Below are 8,149 nucleotides of genomic sequence, written 5' to 3'. Positions count from 1 at the left end.
GAACAGAAGGTCTTCTAGCAAAGCACCAAAAACTTTTCTTCCAGAAGACCAGGACGTCGTGTGAAAGGCCTGCAGGCCTTTTTAGATAAGAAGATCTGAAAGTCTTTTAAAGGATCTGAAGGTATTCTCATAGAAAGCAAGGAAACCCTCTTTTCGAAGACGGGGTCGTCTTCTAAAAGACTTCTTGCAGAGGAGCAGAATATTGTCCTTCAGAAGACCCACAGGATTCTCCTATAGAAGAGCAGAAATTCTTCTAATAAAAGAGCAGAAAATGACTAGATACTACTAAAGAAGTTCAGTAGGTTTTCTTCCAAATGACCAGGAAGTGTAGAAGGCAATAAAACATTCTTATAGAATACCTCTAGGTCTTTTATACAAGGTAAGATAGTTTTCACACAGAAAAGCAGAATCTCTTCTTAAAGAAGAGCAGGGCTTCATAAAGATGACAGCACGTCAAAAGGTCTTCTTGCAGAAGACCAAAATGGTCCTCCTATAGAAAAGCAGAAGATTTTTTAATTAAAGAAGAGTTTTCTCATTTCTTTCTTCATAAAGGTCTCTTCACAAAAGGTCTTCTTAAAAAGGAGCAGAAGGTTTCCTTATAAAGGAAAACTAAGTGCTCTAAGAGAACATCGGAAAGTCTTTCAAAACATTAGAAGGTCTTCTAGCAAAGGACCAGTAAGTTTTCTTACAAAAGACCAAGGCGTGTTCTAGGAGGCCTGCTGGTCTCAAAAGGTATAGTTATGGAAGAACTGAAAGTCATCCTGCAGAAGACTAGCAGTTCTTTCAAAAGTCCGGAAGGTCTTCAAAAGGTCTTAAGTTATTCTTACGGAAGGTAAGAAACATTCTTTCAAAAGACGGAGAGGCATTGTTAAAGACTTCAGAGGAGCAGAAGGTCTTCTTACAGAAAACCAAAAGGTTCCTCCTATTGAAGAGCAGAAGTTCTTCTAGTAAAAAATAACAGCAAATGCCTGAAAATACTCTTACGAAGTTTAGAAGGTTTCCTTATAAGAATACACTGTGCAACAAAATGGAGGTGAAACTCTGGGGAAAGAAAAATTCCTCTTGGGAAAGAAAGGCCTTGGTGAGTATATTAAGAAACCCAAAGGACAGATCCGCGTGAGTCGAACTTCCGCGTTATGGCGTGATGAAATTTTTGCTAGAGACCATGTAAGTCATCAGGAATTAGCGTTATGTCTTTGTTCACTGTTGTTTTAGCTTATTTTTGAGATGACATGTCTTCAGTCAAATCGAATGAGGATTATTTTCCTAGAACACTTCGACCTTCTAACTCGCTTCCTTCAATGTTCTTTTCGTCCTTTATTTTAAGACCCGCAAGCTGACGTTTTTCAGCTTGGAAATGTTTTGCAAAAATGTCGCTCAGAAAATTTTAGGTATGGCTCTAATTGACAACTAATCGATTTTGTCGCATTTTCATAGTAATTTTTGACATTTACCCCTGTTTGCTCAGAAAAAAGGTGTTCTTACAGGAGAACAGAAAGGTGTTCTTACAGGAGAACAGAGGGTCTTCTAATAAAGCACCAGAAACTTTTCTTCCAGAAGACCAGGACGTCGTGTGGAAGGCCTGCAACCTCTTCTCAAAGACGGGGAGGTCTTCTAGAAGACTTTTTGCAGAGGTGCAAAATGTTTTCCTTCAGAAGACCCACAGGGTCCTCGTATAGAAAAAGAGCAGAAGGTCTTCTAATAAAAGAGAAGAAATTACTAAATATACTCTTAAAGAAATTCAGATGGTTTTCTTTCAGAATACCAGACAGTGTAGAAGCCAATAGAACATTCTTATAGAATACCTGAAGGTCTTCTTATAGATGGTAAGAAAGTTTTATCACAGAAGAGCAGAAAGTATTCTTAAAGTAGAGCAGAAGGTCTTCTTAAAGAAGAGCAGGAGGACTTCTTACAAAGGACCAGAATGTGTTGTTCCAAAAGGTCGAAAAGTCTTCTTCTTCTTGCAGAAGACCAAAAGGGTCCTCCTATAGACAAGCAGAAGATTTCTTTCAAAGAACAATAAAGTGCTCTTAGAGGAGATCGGAAAGTCTCTCAAAACATAAGGTCTTCTAGCATAGGACCAGTAAGTTTTCTTGCAGAAGACCAAGACGTGTTCTAGAAGGCCTGCTGGTCTCAAAAGGTAAAGTTATGGAAGAACTGAAAGTCATCCTGCAGAAGACTAGCAGTTCTTCCAAAAGTCCGGAAGGTCTTCAAAAGGTCTTAAGTTATTCTTACGGAAGGTAAGAAACCTTCTTTCAAAAGACGGAGAGGCATTGTTAAAGACTTCAGAGGAGCAGAAGGTCTTCTTACAGAAAACTAAAAGGTTCCAGCAGAAGTTCTTCTAGTAAAAAATAACAGGAAATGCCTGAAAATACTCTTACGAAGTTTAGAAGGTTTCCTTATAAGAATACACTGTGCAACAAAATGGATGTGAAAGTCTGGGGAAAGAAAAATTCCTCTTGGGGAAGAAAGGCCTTGGTGAGTATATTAAGAAACCCAAAGGGCAGATCCGCCGTGAGTCGAACTTCCGCGTTATGGCGTGATGAAGTTTTTGCTAGAGACCCTGTAAGGCATCAGGAATTAGTTTTATGTCTTTGTTCACTGTTGTTTTAGCTTATTTTTGAGATGACATGTCTTTAGTCAAATCGAATGAGTATTACTTTCCTAGAACACTTCGACCTTCTAACTCGCTTCCTTCAATGTCCTTTTCGTCCTTTATTTTAAGACCCGCAAGCTGACGTTTTTCAGCTTCGAAATGTTTTGCAAAAATGTCGCTCAGAAAATTTTAGGTATGGCTCTCATTGTCAACTAATCGATTTTGTCGCGTTTTCATAGTAATTTTTGACATTTACCCCTGTTTGCTCAGAAAAAAATGTGTTTTGTGTTTTTGTATGTTCTGTAACGAATATACAAAAAACAAAATATAGTATTTTTCTGAACAAAAACAGGGTAAATGCACAAAACGACCACGAAAACGCGACAAAACCGATTAGTTGTCAATGAGAGCCATACCTAAAATTTTCTGAGCGACATTTTTGCAAAACATTTCGAAGCTGAAAAACGTCTTCTTGTGGTACTTTTATAGCGGCTCTTAAAATAATGGACGAAAAGGGCATTGAAGGAAGCGTATTAGAAGGTCGAAGTACTCTACGAAAGTAATCCTCATTCGATTTGACTGAAGACATGTCATCTCAAAAATAAGCTAAAACAACAGTGAACAAAGATATAACGCTAATTCCTGATGCCTTACAGAGTCTCTAGCAAAAACTTCATCACACCATAAGGGGAAGTTTAACTCACGGCGGATCTGTCCTATGGTATTCTTAATATACTCACCAAAGGATTTCATCTCCAAAAGGAATTATCTCTTCCCCAAAATTTGTGTTCACAGTGAAAGAAGGTATTTTATTAGGTCAAAAAGTATTCCTTAAAAACTCCGGAAGATCTTCTTATAAAAGAAAACAAGCTCTCTTATGGAAAACCACAAAAAATAGAACAAGCTTTTCTTAAGAAGACCAGGAATCTTCGCATAATACACCAGTATATCTTCCTAAAGATGGTCAGGAAGTATTTTTGTTGAAGACCAGAAAGCTTTTGATCTTCTTATAAAAGATTTAAAGGTCTTGTTATAGAACTCCATTAGGCTTTCTCATAACAGTCCATTAGGTATTCTCATTGACATGTCAGTGGGGATTCATCAACCACTCGTTACATAAATATTGCCATTTTATTGATGAGGGTATCGTTTGCCTTATTTGTAAAATTTTTGCGGGTTAAGGATTGTTTGGCTGCAGGCTTTTTAAATAAAAAATCTGATGTTCTGATTTAAATTTCTTTATTTTCCAATATTTCGATTGGAACCTCCAATCATCTTCAGGGAATTGAAAGAGAGTTGTTGTAAGTTTGCTGCCAAGTACTTTCTTCAACTCAATTTATGCCATTTTAGATGCGGTAATAAACGATATTCCTGGTCAGACTAAAAAATGGTTTAACGTAAACGATGTCAAAGCTGGTTAAAGAGCATTGGAACTGAGGAAACCGTTACAGCTAGTACAACCACAACGCTATAATTTTTTTTTAGAGGAAGAGTTATTTAAAGCTCCGCAGCAACCCATCGTGTCGTGATGCACGCTGTCGGTGTTGGAATTCCAATAGTAGTGCCAACAACAAAATCATATATAGGTCTAATTCATAGTAAAACTAAATCTTATTTTATATAAGACGACCTAATGGTCTTATATATAAGAACTTATAGAAGTTTCCAAAAATATACTTCAGTAGCCTTTTTAATGAAGATATAATCCTTATACCCGTTAGAAATTGTGAGTAAATTTCATTACAACCCATTGTCCATGTATGATCAAAATATTCAAATTAAATTTATCGATTTAGGTTGCTGTTTTGTGTGTGTTTGGAACCGATAAATGATTAAAAAACATACACATATGTATGTACATACACTCCACGTCAGTAGAATAGAACACCTAAATTTTTGTTAATGTTAGCTTATTTATCCCAAAACGAATTAATCAACGTTTTTAATATTGTAGGGATTTAAAGTCTATAATGTTCCGTATCAAACACAGAAAAAATTATGTTTCTAGCTCTTCGCGAAATGATTTTCTGACCAATTTTCCGATAGTACTATGAAAAATAGACATTTATTTTTGGTCATCAGGATAGAACATTCACTTTATTTTCGCGAATTTTTGAGTTATTGACGCCGAATTTTCTTTCAGTCGATAAAGCAAATCTTTCTAATCATTTTTCACCAAAGAAAACCTATAAATAATTCCGCGAACACCGAAGTAACAGCGTAAAAGAGTTTAAAATGACAGATAATTGAAACATCTCGGAATATCAATAGGAGTGGCGCAGTAATGCCATATTTCTTCACAATTAGATAGAATATGAAACAGACAACCTCGACGGATACAATCGAGTTCTTCGGATGCTGATAAGATGAAACATTTTCAAAATAATTATGAAAAACGTCAAAATTTCTTATAAAAACCATGATGTTTTGTTCAATAAAATTGTTTTTCCGCGAACAAGTCTGCCGTTTAAATCTTTGGAAATATGCTCCAGATTTAGAGGAACATAATCTGATATGAAAACATCCTCTATTCAATACACTGAAGGAAATTTTAGCACTTTTTCAAATTTAACACAACCTTTGGACTTTGAATTTTATATGTGTTCTTATTTCGGTGTCCGCGACTGTTCTCAACAGTATTATGTTCCAATATAAATGGACCAGGTTATGCTTTTCATACCGGATTTTACGATGTAGTAGTTTTTTTACTGAACTCGCATATATAAAAGCCCCGTTTTCGCGGGAAAACGGGGTCATGGAAATTGAGGTTTTGGGTTTCGTATGTTGCTTTTAAAAAGTAATAAAATTTCGCTCAGTGTATTAAAATAGCGGTTGTTTTCATATCAGATTGTCTTCCTCTAAATGTGAAGCATATTTTGAAACCTTTAAATGGCAGACTTGCTCGCGGAAAACCATTTTATTGAAAAAAACATCAAGGTTTTTATAAGAAATTTTGACGTTTTTCATAATTACTTTGAAAATGTTCCATCTTATCAGCATCCGAAGAACTCGATTGTATCCGTCGAGGTTGTCTGTGTCATATTCTATCTAATTGTGAAGAAATATGACATTACTGCGCCACTCCTATTGATATTCCGAGATGTTTCAATTATCTGTCATTTTAAACTCTTTTACGCTGTTACTTCGGTGTTCGCGGAATTATTTATAGGTTTTCTTTGGTGAAAAATGATTAGAAAGATTTGCTTTATCGACTGAAAGAAAATTCGGCGTCAATAACTCAAAAATTCGCGAAAATAAAGTGAATGTTCTATCCTGATGACCAAAAATAAATGTCTATTTTTCATAGTACTATCGGAAAATTGGTCAGAAAATCATTTCGCGAAGAGCTAGAAACATAATTTTTTCTGTGTTTGATACGGAACATTATAGACTTTAAATCCCTACAATATTAAAAACGTTGATTAATTCGTTTTGGGATAAATAAGCTAACATTAACAAAAATTTAGGTGTTCTATTCTACTGACGTGGAGTGTATGTATGTTTATTCCCTGTAGGAAATGTCAATAGTAAATCTATAGTGACTCCCTACTGACATTGTTAACAGTACTACAAATTGCTAAGCCAAAGATTCCATATAAGCACATAATTAGTAAATAAAGCCAATGTTTTCAAAGCGGGCTATGCATTTTAACATTTAAAAAATAAAAAAAGTTTTCATTGTCAGAAATATTATCGCCTTTTTATTTTCTTTGCGACAAGACTTGGTGCGACTAGTCTGCTTAAAATATTTCTGCTGCACTTAACGTTTACCAGGCGATTCGAATGTTGATATAACATCTAGGAATTGAAAAGAATAAACATGTATAAATAAACAAAATGTCCTTAAATTTGCTTACCTATTACAGCTGTATAAACATTGGAAAAATCTCGCAATTTTTTGCCAAGTAATACTTCAACATTGTAACTCATTATTATGTTGTGTCCAAATATCAGATGTAAATTGCGTTCAGCTTTTCCAGCGAGACGGGACAATACATTTTTCGGGCTCCACAATCTTCTCTTAAGGTTCCACAAAATGACTAATTGTCTATTTTTCACCACAAGTGTTGTCAGCGCCTCCAGAATTTGTATTTTTTCACTTGTATTTTATAATATTTTTTGCACATGCTCGTTGTTACTAAAATTATAATTAATTTAAAGATATTTTATTTATTTTCACGAATCATCAAAATTATTGTACACCAAACAATTAAGTAAAAAATGAAGAAAAAATAAGAAGATGCTTCGTTGGGCTATCATCTGGCAATATAAATAATGCTTCTTCTTATTAAGATAAAAGTATCAATTGTTGACAACATGTTGACTTTGTCACCATAATAGTAGACAAAGTGGTGACTTGTCGACACATGACCCCATGCTTCCTACAGGGTTTTTTTCGCATACATGTATACTGCACATGTGCTTGCAAATGTAAAATTACAAAAAAACTCAAATCGTTTGTCACTAATACTGGCATTGATTTAGGAAATTGTCAGGATTTTACAATGCTACCTATATTCATATATCATTTCAAAGATACATACATACATATGTATGTATTTTAATACGTACAATCACAACGGAAGCAAGGATATTATAGTATAGTATCGTAAAAAAAATCAACATGTGTGATGGAAAGGAAGGAATCACAAACAAAATTGTTTTTTTTTTTGTTTCTTCCTCAGATGCTGTATGTACCAGCCAGGCAAACTTACACAAAAGCCATCAACCTCAACTTCATACAGGATAATGATTTAAATACATTCATTGATACGATTTACATACACACGTATATACATACATACATACATATATACGTATATTAATTTTTTTTGCAATATTGCCGATTTTGTTTTTATGTTCTATGGTCATGTGAATATGGTATGTATGTTAAAGTAAGGAAGGCAAGCAAGAAAAAACATGATAAAGAACATCTAAAACCACATTTCAGTTTTGTGGTAATTTTTCCAGTTAAAGAAATGTATTTTATGTGAATATTCTAAAAGTTACCATAAAATAGCTTAACAGAATGCAATTTTTGATTTTGTAAGTGATGGTAAAGAATTGAAGGATTAATCCTTGTAAATATGGGTAAAATATTTAGAGGTAGTCTTCCGACCCGAATACCTAATAGTATCAGTAAGTTGATGACTAAAATAAAGTTGTTGCTAAGATCGATCGACATCGAAAGTGTTGCTAATTTATATGTTACGTTTTAAATTCAAATTACGCATTTTAATTTCTCAAAAAAAGTATTTGCCGAAATCTACTACAGTTAAAAAAAAAATCAATATTCCTTATTCCCAAAACATTTACAGTGCAATGATCTTTGTATAACATCCAACACGTGTTAGTTCTCCATGCTATGTCATCAATACAATGGTGACGCATTTGACCATTGGCCCCTTCCTGTGGTGTAAATTTATTCTGAAATAAACAAAAGCATAGCAACAGCACCCTAGAAAATACAACAGAAGAAATAATAAATACAATAAACTAAAATCTTCTAAATAGACCATATCCGGTGAGCACAGAAACCCCCATAGATTTGCA

The 8,149-nt window shown here is 34.4% G+C and overlaps 1 long non-coding RNA gene across 1 annotated transcript in view; it reads right to left on the bottom strand.

Moving 5' to 3' along the window:
* Nucleotides 1-6,278: 6,278 nt before the first annotated feature.
* The window catches only part of LOC141405906 (uncharacterized), a 162,502-nt gene continuing 160,631 nt past the window's right edge, over nucleotides 6,279-8,149 (bottom strand). The window contains exons 2-3 of the long non-coding RNA XR_012413278.1: nucleotides 6,454-6,734; nucleotides 6,279-6,394 (exon numbers count right to left, since the gene is read on the bottom strand). This is a non-coding gene — a long non-coding RNA (uncharacterized lncRNA). The remainder of the gene's footprint in view (nucleotides 6,395-6,453; nucleotides 6,735-8,149) is intronic.

Source organism: Musca autumnalis, unplaced genomic scaffold (genome assembly GCF_047663935.1).
Source record: "Musca autumnalis isolate F117 unplaced genomic scaffold, ASM4766393v1 scaffold_5, whole genome shotgun sequence".
Taxonomy (NCBI): Eukaryota; Metazoa; Arthropoda; class Insecta; order Diptera; family Muscidae; genus Musca; species Musca autumnalis.
The sequence above is the reverse complement of the archived record's forward strand: the minus strand, read 5'-3'. Positions and strand labels throughout refer to the sequence as shown.